Source organism: Podarcis filfolensis (assembly GCF_964270895.1).
Source record: "Podarcis filfolensis genome assembly, chromosome: 4".
NCBI classification, from domain to species: Eukaryota; Metazoa; Chordata; class Lepidosauria; order Squamata; family Lacertidae; genus Podarcis; species Podarcis filfolensis.
The window spans coordinates 88006583-88022687 of record NC_139607.1 but is presented as its reverse complement, the minus strand read 5'-3'; the positions used below and the strand labels follow the sequence as shown (position 1 = coordinate 88022687).

The 16105-nt window shown below is 48.3% G+C and overlaps 1 protein-coding gene across 2 annotated transcripts in view; it reads right to left on the bottom strand.

Annotated features, from left to right (window-relative positions):
* Nucleotides 1-15671, bottom strand: part of SMCO4 (single-pass membrane protein with coiled-coil domains 4) — a 49452-nt gene extending 33781 nt beyond the window's left edge. The window contains exon 1 of one of the 2 annotated variants that reach the window (XM_083610239.1): nucleotides 15572-15671. The gene's annotated coding sequence lies outside the window, so the exon portion shown is untranslated. Of the gene's footprint in view, nucleotides 1-15422 lie in introns of both variants that reach the window. The other variant, XM_083610238.1, reaches the window with a different exon arrangement.
* Between the last annotated feature and the right edge of the window lie 434 nt (nucleotides 15672-16105).

The window sequence follows — 16105 nt, the reverse complement described above, 5'->3', positions numbered from 1 at the left end:
GTTTCTCCTCCTCCTTACCCTTTTGAAAATAAGATAAATAAAATCTAGTACCGCTCTTTATTCTTTGCGATTTCTTTGTGCAAACAGAGAAAAATTTGAGCAAAGCCTTCGGAGGGCGCGTGGTGTCGGGAGAGAGAGAAAAGGGAACGCTTTATTCAGAAATTACTAGTCCTCTGCCATAAACAATGAGTCTCAAGAATGCAAATGAGTTTCACTAAAAGCAAAGAAGTACAAGTGCCTTCCCTGGGAGAGAATGAAAGTTGAAAGTGGGAGGGAGGGTCGAAATGTATATATATAAAGGAGATGAAAGGCAAGAAATCGAAGTCTAAAATCGAAGTCTAAACAAAATTAAGACGGGGAGAGTCTACGCTGGGGGGGGGGGAGCCGCAGAAACCGTGAGATTAGCCGTTTCAAAAAAAATTGAGCAAGACTGGCTAATAGGCAGCACTTGGGGAAAGGGGGACAACTTAACATGAAACCAAGGTGGGGAGTGAGGGGGTGGAAATACAATTAGCGGGCAGAAAATGGAATTTTATAAGAAAACTGAGCGGGGAAACAATTTAATCCACGCTGAAAGAAAAGCTCAAGAGGCATTCAAGATATTTCAGAAGGATCTCGGGCAAGGAGGTGAATGTAGCTTAGTGGTAAAACACCTGGTTTGCATGCAAGAGGACTCAGGTTCGTATCACTCATACCATGAGTTGAAAGGAGCTCAGATGGGAGAAGTGGGGAAGTCCTCTGTCAATATCCATGGAGAGATGCCCTCAAACTGAGCTAGGTTGGACCAGGGGTGTAAGGGACTTCTCAAGCTCATGCAGCTTTTTTTAGGACTTGCATGTCATGTCCTTAGAGGCAACCCATGCATACTGATTGCGCTGTGGCTGGATAGCTCAGTCAATAGAGCAGGAGACTCTTCATCTCCGGGTTGTGGGTTCGAGTCCCACTTTGGACAGGAGATTCTTGTATTGTGGGGGTTTGGACTAGATGGCCCTTGGGGTCCCTTGCAACGCTACAATTCTATGATCAGGTGCACCGGTCAGCTGGTCACAGCCCTCCCCGCAATGGTGAAATAATAGTCCGCATTTCAAGCTTTCGTTATTAATATTATTATTTATTGAATTTGTATCCAATGTTCTCAGGGAAGTTATACTGTCGTGGGAGATATGGTGAGGGGCTGGGCTCTCTATAGCCATTTTCTCAGAAGGAAAAAACGCAGTACATCAAATTTGTACTGCAAATGAAGAAATTAGACATTTAAGAGTCAAGTAGGTTTGCTAGGAGACATCTCGGGTGAATACAAGCTACATATTTTATTTACTTGTGACTCAAAACGGCTGATTTATTCAATTCCATAATATCACGAGACAATATATTCTTTAAATATGTCTAACACTTAAACCAAAGGCTACTGACTACCTATATCATCCGAGGTCTCTGCCTGTGTCTGGCTGTCCCCTCAGTGCACAAAGAGTTCAGAGGCTTTCACTTCTGCATTCAATTGACCGCAGCTTTATGATGCTGGATTCCCTGATCATGTAGGAAATCCATGTTGTAGAATCCCTGACTGACAGCCAGTATTAGAAACTCAAGATATAGGAGCTAGGTGCCAAATGGCTTCTTCAACCAAGGTTATAGTTGCCAAAACGGAATGTCTAGTTCAGGGGTCAGCAAGGTTTACCTCGCCTGGGCCGATTCACTCCAGCGGCGATCCCTCCGTGGGCTGGATTTCGCACGTGCGGCCGCGATTTCCGGTGTCTGCGCAGATGCGATTTCTGGCACCGCAGAAGCGAGTCGTGGGCCGCTTAAACAACCCACGTGGGCCGCTTGTGGCCCATGGGCCTTAGGTTGCCTACTCCTGGTCTAGTTGCCATCTTGGGGCTAGATGGCTTGAAAGTCTTGTTTTTCAAATGATGGACTGACTGTGGTTGATTCTAAGTGAAACATCTGGCTGGTTCAGATGATAACCTTGAGCTAGGTTAAGAGCTTTGAGAACTTAAAGAAGAAAAGTCACTTGACCCAGGGACAGTCCACATATAGATTGGCCTATTCCGACCTCTTTTTCTTAATGGTGACTGCTCCTGCTGAGGCTGCACAGAAAAAGCATTTTGGTTCCAGAAATTCATCCCGATTGGGCAGGTAAAACAGAACTGATAGATTTCTACAGGATGGGGGTATTAGTGTGTGAAAACAGTCCAGATCCAATGATCCCTAGGCATACGCTACCAAATGGCGGTGATGTCTGGAGCAACACATTCACTTGGTCACAAATACAGTGGTACCTCCGGTTGCAGACAGGATCCGTACCGGAGCTCCAGTCGGATCCCGAGGTTTTTGCAACCGGAGGTACCTGTTCTGCGCCTGCGGCGAAACCTGGAAAAATACTTCCGGGTTTGCCACATGCGTATCCCGAAGGATACGTAACCAGAGGTGCTCATAAGTAGAGGTACCATTATAGTCGAAAGACAGGTGCGAAATATGCCTGGTGCCTGCTGACAGCCATCCAGAATCTGCTTTAAAAAATCTAAACAAGAATGGTCTGCTGCTTTCAAAGGCAGTACACTCTTATTGAGCAACTCGTGCAATCAGAGAGTTCTTGTCATTTGAACTTGCTGGTTTGGTTCCTACCCAGTGCTGGATTTATGTACAGTGGTACCTCGGGTTACAGACACTTCAGGTTACAGACGCTTCAGGTTACAGACTCTGCTAACCCAGAAATAGTACCTCAGGTTAAGAACTTTGCTTCAGGATGAGAACAGAAATCGCACAGCGGTGCAGCGGGAGTCCCCATTACCTAAAGTGGCACCTCAGGTTAAGAACAGTTTCAGGTTAAGAACGGAACTCCGGAACGAATTAAGTACTTAACCCGAGGTACCACTGTATAAGCGAAACAAGCTATAGCTTAGGGCCTCACTCTCTTGGGGGCCCCCAAAAAATTTAAAGGGGAAAAAATCTGGATGTACATTTCCAAAATATAAGATAAAAAACAAATTACTTTGAGAAAATACATATTTTGTTATGTGCAAATGGCTTTAGATACCTATTAGGTCCATAAATTACCATATAGCATATATTCCACACAAAAAAACAGTGACAATTTGTTGTTGACATAGGACAGCTGGAGATATAAAGGGCCCCATTATCTTCAGTAGCATAGGGCATCATCAAACCTAAATCCGGCCCTGTTCCTACCCATGATAGAAAACAAGACTTGCTCCACCTTCTGAGCCAGGCTTTCACATATATGAGAAACACTATCTTCTAACCTCTTCACCAGACTAAACATCCCCAGTGCTCCTCATGGAACTCCCATCTCCCAATTCATCACCAACTATGTCAAACTCTCCTGGACATGTTCCAGTGCGTCAATATTTTTATGAAACAGCAGCACCCAGAAGAGGGGGCAATACCCCAGGCGGCAGGTGGTTCTAACAAACCATAATTAAGACTAGACACGACTTAGGGTTTCATCCAAACCCTAAACGGCAGGAAGCGGAAGCTTCCAATTTCCTCCTTGCGGCCAGGGCAGCACAAAAGCTGAAGGGGCACTTCTGATTTCATAGAATTGCGGAGTTGGAAGGGACACCTTGGTTCATCTAGTCTGACCCCCTGCAAGGCATGAATCTTCGGTATATGCAAAAATCCGCAGTAGGCTTACCAAGAAGAAGATGTATGTCTGTACGCGCACAAAATATGTGCACCAGCTCTGCCTAAGTTTAAGTTAGACCATTGGCCCACAGATCCCAGAGCTGCTTACATTAACAGGTAGTGGCTATTCAAGGTCTCAGGCTGCAATGTTTTCCAGCCTTGTTGCTTGGGATCTCACCACAAATGTTAAAGCATTTCCCTTAAGGCTTTTTTGCAAAATGCACCCATACCCACACTCCCCGTGTACTTTGCTTCAACCTGCCACAGAATTTATCCCTCCTCCCTGCCAGTCTCTGATAATCTTATCCGTTTAGAAAGAAACTTTTTAAGCCTGCAGATTAAGGATTTATTTGATAATTCCATGCAGCTGGTTCTATGAAGTTTGTTAGCAGAAAGGGGGGGGGGGGCAGAGAGGAACTGCAGACTTTGGCTCAGTGCAGAACGGAGTTTGATGGGCCAATGGTCTAAGGCAGCTTCCTGGTGTTGTTCTAAGGGCAACTAAAATGATAGAAAGATTGGAGCGTCTTCCCTAAGGGAAAGACTGTAAAGCATCTGTGAGCTTTTAAGGGGGAGGGGGTTGGGGGGAAATGCGTCTGAAAGGAGATATGGCAAAGATCTATAAGATTAACAATGGCAATGAACGCAGGAATTATTTCTCCCTTCTCTAACCGTAAAAATTTGGTTCGCTCATTGAAGCTGGTCGACAATGGACTCAGGACTTAAGGATGACTTTCACATTACAGTGGTACCTCGGGTTAAGTACTTAATTCGTTCTGGAGGTCCGTTCTTAAACTGAAACTGTTCTTAACCTGAGGCACCACTTTAGCTAATGGGGCCTCCTGCTGCCACCACGCCGCCGGAGCCAGATTTCTGTTCTTATCCTGAAGCAAAGTTCTTAACCTGAAGCACTATTTCTGGGTTAGCGGAGTGTGTAACCTGAAGCGTATGTAACCTGAAGCGTATGTAACCTGAGGTACCACTGTACGGATAGGGGACCTATGGCACTCACTGCCACAAGATGCAGTTGGTGGTCTCCCTGACAACTCTTGGCACCCTTAACAAACTATATAATGCAGACGGGGCCCGGAAACTTGCCATTTGTCCCTCCACCCGTAGATTCTGATGGCTCTCCTGCGATCGCTTCTCGCTATAGGCATGATGACAGCCATCGAGAGGCTAATTTATTTCCAAAATAACTCATAAGCTCAAGCCAGTCTGGAAGCCCTCGGCGCTGCAGGCAACCGCAACAGCTCTCGGCACAATTGGTTTTGGCACGGCATCCCAGAACAGCACGCGAGGAGCTCCGTGACGTGCCGAGGGAAATGTTCTTGCGCAGAGAGGAATGATTGAATCTAAACAAATAGGGAGACCCATGGGAGGGGGGATTGCCAGGCGCTTTTACCCACGTACGAACCAACTGCTAGGCACCGCATCCCGGACAGTCCCCACTCAGAGATTTTACAATCCACGCTAAACAGAAGGCAGGGGAGAGGAGTTAAGGATTAACAAAATGTGTTAACCAGATGGCTACGGAGATGCAGGCAAGCTGCAGATGGCTGAAACACAGCCTCGCTGAAGAACTGGGCCAAGTTGGTCTTAATTAACTTATCTAATTTGCTACGGTAGTGACGGTCATTGGTCTCGATGTTTTGTTTTTTAAGGAAGCCATGAGGCTTGTCTACAGGCCAAGAAATCTGAACAGAGAGTGTGCCCTGCTTTCGCCAAGATCCTGCCTGGCCACTGTGAGAACAGGATTCTGGAGAATGTGGGCCACTGGCCTGATCCAGCACAGAACTCTACTTACGTTCTAAAGTGAAGCAGTATCCACCAGCCGCTTCGGATATCTCATAGAGACATCTCTTTCCTTGACTCACAAGACTCGTCCCTGTCACTGATGCTTTGATAATACTGTTCGCGTTTGGATCTCTGCTTTTCTCCAGCGTCCTCTACAGAACTAATTTCATGGGGGGGTGCAGGGGGGAGGATGGGGGGAAGCCCCCATTGCACAAGAAAAAGTCCTTGTGCAGGGGTTCCACTGTCCTTAGTCAGGGATTCAACTGATGCACAAAGCTAAGAGGCTCACCTGTTGTCCTGCCCACTATGGCCTCTGGCCATGCCCACCTCTGACATGTAGCCTCTAGAAGATAGGTAAAGGTAAAGGTAAAGAGACCCCTGACCATTAGATCCAGTCGTGACCGACTCTGGGGTTGAGGCGCTCATCTCGCTTTATTGGCCGAGGGAGTCGGCGTACAGGATGACTAAGCCGCTTCTGGCAAACCAGAGCAGCGCTCAGAAACGCCGTTTACCTTCCCGCCGGAGTGGTACCTATTTATCTACTTGCACTTTGACGTGCTTTCGAACTGCTAGGTTGGCAGAAGCTCTAAAAGATAGATAGATGATAGATAGATAGATAGATAGATAGATAGATAGATAGATAGATAGACTTTATGTCACGTTAGCCAACAGCCATAGCAACATAAAACAAGCAATATATACAAATAAAATATATACAAATAAAAAAAACAGCAGTGGGTAAACAGGGCAATTAAATGACCAAGGTTATCGTTCAGATAGTGGCCCTTAATCTCACTGCACCCTCGATAAACCTAGCAACCTTTGCTGTTGTCTGATCATTTTGATCTGATAAAAGAAAGAACAATGTGGCCTCAGATGGGCGGCCTGGGATGGTAAGTAAGAGTGGGGTAATGATCTCATGTGAGGTAATGTGAGGGCGATCTGGCTGCGACATCTGTCACCCCATTGATCACCAGGGTTGATTCGGCCGATCTGGCTGGCTAGGCGGGTGTCCCCTTCCTCCCTCACCGCTCCATGTGCGTCCCTCCTTAAGCTGCGCACTCAGTGGAAGAGGACGACCATCCCAGATAGGAGTGGCCTCTAGAATGCAGCCCTCAGCCTGGAAAATTGTTCCTGTGTTTTAATGGCACTCACCTCCTGAGTTTGCTGATAGGACTGTCTCAGACTGGTTGGATGCAGAGTTATGATGGGAGGAACCAGCTGGGAAACCTCCAAGGGAAGAAGGTTCAGATCCTGGGAAGTGGTGGTAGGATGACGATGACCGGTCAGACGGAGAAGGCTGGGGAGTGGAGGTGTCAGGAGCTGAAGAGGTAACCGGCTTTAGTGAGCAGGAAGAGGCTGTGGCAGAGGGAAGTGTGGAATCAGAGGTAGAAAAGGAAGCAGAAGAGGAGGGAGGCCAAGAAGCAGAGATGGGTCCAGCTGGTGAAGAAGACAAGGTGTCTCCCCTTCCCGCTGTAACAAGCTCCCCTCCCACCTGGTCTCGCAGAACCAGAAGAGGCATGAAACGAAAGGAGCAAAGGCATCAGCAATGTCATCAGCAGGCAAGACAAAATGCATCGGAACAGGACTTTTGGGTTTGGAGCTTGGCTACCAAATGGTAGTGTGCAGGGCAATCCTGACATCTCCACCGGCTGGAGTTGCCTGCCTGGGGATGCTTGGATCTGGGCCGTTTTCACACACTAGCAGCACATCCTGTAGAATTCTACCCGTGATATTTTATTTGCACAATCAGAACGAATGTCAGGAACCAAAAAGTCGTATTGAAAAATATGACTTCTGAGCCGTCTGGCCCCAAAACTGCAACTAGACATTCTGTTTTGGTGACTGTAACCCTGGTTTCAGGAGCCATTTGACGCCTATACCTGAGTTTCTAACGCTGAACACACTTCTTTGCTGCAACACCTGCCGCCCTATTGTAGATACAGAGTCCAGAAGAATGAGTTCAGCAACTCCAAAACGGCAACTGCAGAAGCACAGGTATTGTCCTTATCTGGGATGCCTACAGCAAAGGGGAGACTGCACTTCATTGCGTCCACCTGAGCACAGCACCTCATTTGCATGCCTCTTTCATCTAGGGGCAAGAAGATCCCATTTCGTCGTCTCAGAGCCTGATGCATGACAAACACTTCTAGGTATGTTCCCGCCAGCAAGCTAACCGGGGCCTTGAGTGTTTGGAAAAGTAATTACATTGCTTAGCCCACATCTTGTTTTGCTCATTCCACCACAATAACAGTCCTTGCATTTCCAAGCACACACAAGCAGCGCCCGACTAAGTGACTGGGAGGGTAGATCAGGCACATTCCACTTATGCCTTCCCTCTCTGATGCTTCAGTAACACACTGCGGTCCAAAGGCAACAGAAGCACAAGGCTGGGCTTGTTAGAGCTACTCCCTGTTTCTAGTACTGAAAAGAAAAATTGGGTTCCTGAAATTCATTCCGATAAAACATTGCAGGCAGAATTCCACAGGATGTGGGATTAGTTCCAACCTGGCGCCCAACATCTCCATCATCTGGAGGTTCATGCATACCAAGATCCTTGGATCTTGACTGTTGCAAGTTGCCTACAGCCAGGTGCAAAAGGCGCCAGGCTAATTTCCAACACTGAATGCAGCCTACGGGAGCCTTCTGGCGGCTCCATCGCTGCAAGAAGTGAGGTTACAGGGAACCGGGCACAGGGCCTTCTCGGTAGTGGCACCCGCCCTGTGGAACGCCCTCTGGGTCAAGGAGATAAACGATTATTAGGACCTTCCGTAGACATCTGTATCAGGAGGTTTTTAATGGTTGATGTTTTACTGTGGTTTTATAATTTGTTGGGAGCAGCCCAGAGTGGCTGGGGCAACCCAGTCAGATAAGCAGCATATAAATAATGTATATTATTATTATTATTATTATTATTGTTATTATTATTATTATTACACAGGCTGCGCATGTGTTGTCATATACCTGGCAGTAAACGCTGGACAGCTGCTGCATTCAACTTGATGGGCCGCAAGTTGTGTAAGTCAAATCCTAAGCCACTATGTATCCCAAGTGGACCAAATCATATTTCCTTTTCAGATCTAAAGCACTCAGCCACATCTTTCAAGTTTATGAGTTCAAGAGACACTTAATCTCCCGGATAGTATCAACCTCCAGTTCAAAGCAAGCATCCAACAACAGATGGAATTGGCGCTACTGACAATATCACTCCTTCAGACATTAAAAGCTACAAGGACTCATGTTCACCCAACAGGCCGGATGTTTTGCGATGGGCTTTTGGCACAACCGAAGTATTATTGGGGCGGGTGGGTAAGATCTGTTACTATTAAGGAAGTGTGCGATTTACAAAAAGAAAAAAGATGGGCTCTTTTTTCATTCGTGCAGGTAGCTGTCAAACTTGGAATATTTTTTAAAAGGAGGGAAAGTTGTAAATTAAACTTGGCTCGATAAACAATTCACATCTGTGCCCCCTTCGAACTGCCAAACTGTGCCTAGAAACTCAAGCAAAGCTGCACTGCTCATATTCAGAGCAGATTATCCTGCCAATAATTAGGGTTCTCCTTTTAATAATCTCCCGACATTCTTTAGTAGGCTGTGTTAATAGGAGCCTTCTGATCTCTCCTCCCTTTTCCTTTTCAATTACAACAATTCTGGCGGTTTAGGACATTTAATTCTTAAAGCCTAACAATGGAGCTCTCTTTTTCTTTCCCAAGTACGCCCGGCTTAATCTCTTCAAAGCACTTAAGAACTATTTTCGGACGACGGCAACTGTACCGCCAAACAGCTAAAGAGCAGATCTACGCACGCTTGCTAGATTAGCAACCTCATCTTAAGCAACGGGTCTGGAACACAGGATGCTATCTTAGACAAGAGTTGGACCTTAATCCATCTGGCTCAGTACTGTCAACACTGACTGGAAGTGACTCTTCTGGGTTTCAGACAGAGGGACATTCCCAGACACAGCTGAAGAGGCTAGGAATGAGCCTGGGTCCTTCTGCTTGCAAGAAAAATGCTTTGCCACCAATGTTCTCCAACATCTAGAAGTTCTCCAAGATCTTCACCAATCTGGGGCTCTCCAGTTGCTTTTTTAGACTACAATCCCCATGCTGGGTGGGCCTGATGAGAGGTGTAGTCCAAAACAGCTGGAAGAACTCATTGCCCCCTTGGCCATGAGGTGTCTACATTTTTTTCTCCCTTGAAAATTACAAAGTGCTGAAACAGGAAGTTGGAAGAGTGACCCTCTTTCCCACTTCCTTTTACAACTCTATGTGCTTTCCAAGGCTCAGGTTAAATCTACAGGATCTTATACTCGGAGCTCTTGAAAAAGCAAAGGGAGCACATACACATTTTCTCTGTCTTTGGGGGGAGAGTAGGGAACAAAGGGGGTGGTGCCTAAAAAGTCTGGAAACCCCTGAAGCACTGAGCACAATGGGCCGATGATCTGACTCCGTTGCAATGTTCAAAATGCAATTACAGCGATACCTTGGTTTACAAGCATAATCCGTTCCGGAGGTCCGGTTATAAACCAAAACTGGTCGTGACCCAAGGCGCGCTTTCGCCAACGGGGCCTCCAAAAAGAATTGGTCATAATCCCCCCCAAAAAATGGGTTGTACAGTGGTACCTCAGGTTACATACGCTTCAGGTTACAGACTCCACTAACCCAGAAATAGTACCTCAGGTTAAGAACTTTGCTTCAGGATGAGAACAGAAATCGTGCTCCGGCAGCGCGGCAGCAGCGGGCGGCCCCATTAGCTAAAGTGGTGCTTCAGGTTAAGAACAGTTTCAGGTTAAGTACAGACCTCCAGAACGAATTAAGTTCTTAACCTGAGGTACCACTGTAATCCAAAAAAAGGGAAACACACTTCAGGATTTGAAATGGTTGTAATCCAAAACGGTTGCAAACCAAATTACCACTGTATGTGAAATTCTCTTCCACTTCCAGGCCATAATTAGCTCCTTCGGATCACAATGCTTCAATAAAGGTATAGAAGCAACAGAGTTCCCCTTATATGCAATATTTAAAGAGTGAAACCAACCACATGGCCAACTGTGCAACTGCCCGGGTTGCCAAATGTCTACGGGTGCTGGATTCAGCAGCCAGGTAAATGTCTTTGGGAGGGAGTACCTGCCTGCCTTTTAGATTTGCCCACTCCCCCCCCCACATTCTCATTAGCAAATTGTGGGGTTTTTAATCTGTGTTAGTGATGGCAGCCAAGAATCCGAGGCTACTGTTTTCCCCATGTTCCCTAATGCGGAGCCCCACGGGGTGCTAGCCGAATGACTGAAATTAAAAAAGGAAGTGAGAAAAGAGGGTTTGATTAAATCCTGAATCATGGTTAACGTGCTGTTGTCAAGCTGCCCAGCGTCCAATAAAACCAGGGCCAGGGAGCCAAGAACCTTAGACTCACGCTGGTCTTAAAGGCACCACGGCCACATCATCAGCTCTAGAACATCGTCAATGTGGCACCCTCCAGATGTTTTGGACTACGGTTCCCATCAGCACCAGCCACGGCAAGTTCAAAACATCTGGAGCAGCGATTGTAATTCACCCGGTGACAGGCGCACTTTGCACCTGGCTGTTGGCCATTTGCGACCAAGTGAAGATGCCCAGTATGGCAGCTGACGTCTCTACCATTGGAAGTGAATGCCTGGAGATCCTTGGACCCGGACTGTTTCCACAGGCTAGAGCAACACAGCCTGTAGAATTCTACAGTGGTACCTCAGGTTAAGTACTTAATTCGTTCTGAAGGTCTGTACTTAACCTGAAACTGTTCTTAACCTGAAGTGCACCACTTTAGCTAATGGGGCCTCCTGCTGCTGCTGTGCCGCCGGAGCACGATTTCTGTTCTTATCCTGTAGCAAAGTTCTTAACCTGAAGCACTATTTCTGGGTTAACAGAGTGTGTAACCTGAAGCATATGTAACCTGAAGCTATGTAATCCGAGGTACCACTGTATCTGTTGTATTTTAGCTGCACAATCAGAACGAATTTCAGGAACCCAAATTCACCTTGAAAAACACGACTTTCTAGCCGTCTGATCCTGGCCCTGCCCTCTTGAACAACAGGAAGCAAAAGTCTGCTCCGCCTTCTGCCCTTCAGATGTTGAAAAGAGGCTGTGTCTTGGCTCCCTGGCCAACTATTCCCAGATCTCTGAAATGCCCCTGCTCCTCAGCTTCCTTCCTGCTGCCAGCTCAGAGCCCTGCCTGTACTTAAAGCTTTATAAAGTATTCGGTGCCAGGTTTACATTCTCTTTGCTTGCCTCCCACGCCTCTCCCACACATAGCCTGAAAAACAGGGACCTGGAGAAGCAATGTCCCAACACACTTTCGGCAAAGGATGGGGAACATTTGGCCTCCCAGATGCTGAATTTTTTCCCTTGAAGCTTGCATTTGTTTTATTGGATGCTTTAATTAAAAGCACGGTTGAAAAAAGAAGTGGGATGCCCTTCATCCCTGACTGTTTGGTTGGCCATGCTTAGCTGAGGCTGATGGGAGTTGTAGTTCAGCAGCACCTGGAAGGCCAAAGGTTCCTCACACCTGGCCTGTAGGGAGAGGAGGCAGGTGGAACTTCCATCATGGCTGTGCAAAGAGGGATGAGGGGCCTGCTGCCACCTCCCCAAACGAAACCAGTCCCGAGCACAATGCAATACAGGTTCCCCAACTGAAAAACACAACGTTGGTACAAAAACACAGGCGGCACATTAAAAATAACTCTTAGGTCAATGGGAACGGACAAATTCCCTTCTCTTTTCCAGCTGCAGGCTTCCCTCCTTCAAACCAGAATGGGGCGATGCTCAGAGAAGGGGTTGCCTTCTCTACACTGGCTCCCAGTACGTTTCTGAGCACAATTCAAAGTGTTGGTGTTGACATTTAAAGCCCTAAACGGCCTCGGCCCAGTATACCTGAAGGAGCATCTCCACCCCCATTGTTCAGCCTGGACACTGAGGTCCAGCACCAAGGGCCTTCTGGTGGTTCCATCGCTACAAGAAGCAAAGCTACAGGGAACCAGGCAGAGGGCCTTCTTGGTAGTGGTGCCTGCCCTGTGGAACGCCCTCCCATCAGGTGTCAAAGAGAACAACAACTACCAGACTTTTAGAAGACATCTGAAGGCAGCCCTGTTCAGGGAAGTGTTTAATATGTGACACTTTAATGTATTTTTAATCTTTGTTGGAAGCCGCCCAGAGTGGCTGGGGAAACCCAGCCAGATGGGCAGGGTACAAATAATAAATTATTATTATTATTATTATTATTATTATTATTATTATTGCCAACATAGCACCTATGTGCCCACTAAGGCCATCCCTAATGCCCTCCTGGTACCCCCGCTCTCACCCCACCAGTTGACCAGGAAAGTTTTGAAAGTAGCATTACATTACTGCATAGGCAATAGAACAGGTTGCAGCGCCTGTCTAGGTGTGCAAGAGAAGTGGGGTGCATCCACAACAGATTCTCTGGTGTGCAAATGTGCCCATGGGCCAAAAAAGGGTGGCAATGCCCGAATTCAAATCCACACCACAGGAACAATACCTTTCGCACAATAAGTTGATGTAAATCAAGTCAGTGGAAGTTAAGCTGGCAGATCCAAACTCCGATCAGCAACGGGGTTGCTTTAGGGTGGCAGAGCCTGGCAGAGGCAAAACAAGCCTTTAAAGTAGTTTTTGAGTGACACTGCCCTTTTGGCCGGTTTAAAATTATTATTATTATATTATTACTACTACTACATCTGACTGAGTTGCCCCAGCCACTCTGGGCGGCTTCCAACATAATAGAAAAACACAACTAAACACCAAACATTAAAAACTTCCCTATACAGGGCTGCCTCCACATGTCTTCTAAAAGTCAGATAGTTGTTTATTTCCTTGACACCTGATGGGAGGGCGTTCCACAGGGCAGGCGCCACTACCAAGAAGGCCCTCTGCCTCATTCCCTGTAACCTCACTTCTCACAGTGAGGGAACCGCCAGAAGGCCCTCGGAGCTGGACCTCAGTGCCCAGGCTGAACAATGGGGATGGAGACACTCCTTCAGGTATACTTGACTCAGGCCATTTAGGGCTTTAAAGGCTTTGAATTGTGCTCAGAAACGTACTGGCAGGCAGCATAGATCTTTCAGGACTGGTATTATATGGTCCCAGCAGCCACTCCCAGTCACCAGTCTGGCAGCCATATTCTGGATTACTTGTAGTTTCTGAGTCACCTTCAAAGGTAGCTGGGGTTGCCAGGTCATGTGACCAAGATGAAGTGGCGTGGGATCCTGCCTAAGATCCCTCTCTGTTCCTGCCACCACCTCACAACCCCGAACGCCCCCTTTTTTCAGAGCTGGCTTAAGCTGAGCTGGGATTGGGGAAGATAAAGCCCAGCTGTGCCAGGAACTTCCTGGCTCAACCCCAAACCCACTCATCCAGGTGGAGTTTGCTATAGGATTGTATCCTAAACCACAAAGCTCACTGTGAGAGTTCAGACCAGTCACTCTTTCCCAGCGTAGCCTACCTCACAGGGCTGTTGTCTGGATAAAACAGTAGGAACCATGTGCATTGCCTTGACCTCCTCAGAAGAAAGGGCAGGATATAAATGCAATAAATAAAATCATACACCTTGAGCATAATATTAACCGAAGAAATGTGTGCCTGACGAATGTCACTGTGTCCAAAGATCAAAAGCAGTCGCCAGTTTCACAGCTACTGGAGCGAAAATTATAAAGCTCCCTTTGGTGTCCCACTAACCTCAACTTATTGGGCTGTTACGCTGCGACTTCTTCCCCTTTACTCGTATTTCTTAGGGCCAGGCTTAATTTAATTTTAAAAGAACTACAGCTCCCAGAGTCTCATGCAGCGCTGCTATATTCATCACCTCTCTTGTTTCAAGTTCTGCTCCCCAAAACTGCAATAAATCTTAAAGGTGCTTAGGATTGCAACGCGAGTAGGCGTAACATATGTCGCTGAACATAGCTGGGCTTACTTCCGAGGAAAACACCCATGAGACGCCCCTGCCCAAGCAAGGTGCAGCCCTGATCTCCGCTCCCACAAAACGCAGCCAAGACCTACTTTAAAAGGGACCGGGAAAATCGCCCCAGACATGCAACAGAGTCCAAAACACGCTGGTGGGGGTAGAAAGGAGAGAGGGACGGCTTCTTGTTGGATCAGCAGCAAAGCGGCGTTACGTGTACGGATCCTCCTCTCTCCCCCAATCCGGGCTGGGGAAGTCCTGGCCAAGTTGCGCAGGAAGTTGCAGCCTGCACGACTCCCCATTTCGATCCACACAGCAACTAGTCTCTTGGAGATCCGCTTACTAGGGCGCTTACAAAGCCGAGCAGCTGCGCGTCTGGAAACTGACTTAAAGGAAGGGTGGAGGGAGGGACTAGTCTCCGGGTCGCGATCAGGGCAGCAACTTGATCCGCGACCCCCTTTTAACCCTCTCCTCCCCTCCACCCACCTCCCCTCCGAGCTTTAAACACGCCTCTTCCCTTTGCTTTGCAAAGTTTCCAACTGGACTCCCGCCTCTCGCCTTCCTTGCAACCCGAAAGAGGCCTCATCCCGCCCAAACACACAAAACTCTTTCTCTGCCCTCCGATTTCCACGCGTTTTGAAACCTCGCGCCACTTTTCCTGCGCCCCCTAGGCTCCCCCCTCCAAAAAAAGGAGCTTCAATCCTACCTAACGCACGCTTTTCTTCGCCGGCACCGCGGAAGTCTCCGCCGAGTAAACACCGGGGTGAAATCCTACGCGCGCGCCCTATGCACGAGTTCAGACGACCTTCTACTCTCGAGTAGAGCGCGCCACGTAGTCTCGAGCTACAAACCCAGGCGGCACTTTCTTCCCCCCACCCTCCTCCCGGGGCCCGGACTTGGACCTCCTTTGGCGCAAAGGCTTTGGGGAGGCTTGCAATCGGGGTTTTTTTTACGCAGGGCGCAAAGTGCGCTGCTGGGCTCGGCGCGGCTCCTACTCGTGAGTAACCAGCATGCACAGGCGCTCCCCTCCCACGACTTACGCCGACTGCGGAATCTACAGCTGGGAAAGAAAGTCCCGGGCAGGCAGCGATCGGGGCTGCGGGTGTCGGTCTTAGGCTCCTTTTTAAATTTTTGGAGGAGGAGAGAAGAACGGAGATCGCCGCGCTCCTGCCACCCCGCCTGGACTCACCACCGGCGCGCACGTGCGGGCGCTCCAGCCGCTTCCCGGCTCGGCTCAGCCCGATGGACGTGGCACAAGCGGCGGCGGTGGCGCAGCTCCTCCCCGGCCCAGGCGCGCAACGGACGAGGCTCCTCCCGGCTCCGCTCGAAGCCGCAAGCGGGACGCCCTCTGCCGAGCGAGCGCCGCCTGCGCCCCCTGCCCAAGCGAGTCCAGCGCTGCGTTGAGCGGCCGCCTGCTCTGGTCTGGCAAGCTTCGCCTCCTCCTGGTTTCCTTGTTGCTCCAAGCGCACGATCGCCAAGTCTCTTTTAATGGGAAGCCTCCGGCGGAAAACGCATTTGCGCTCCCCACCAAGATTTAAACTTGCAGGCGATCGATCGCGGTGTCTTAGGCAGAGAGGTATGAAGAAGAAGAAGAAACACGCAGGGATTTTGTTTTATTTTTTTAGATTCCTGACCCGTCTCCGGTCTCCTCTCACCCACTGGTCTTTATTAAGGCGCTTCGCGTGAAATGTTAAAGCGGAGGAATAGATTTATTTGTTTTTTG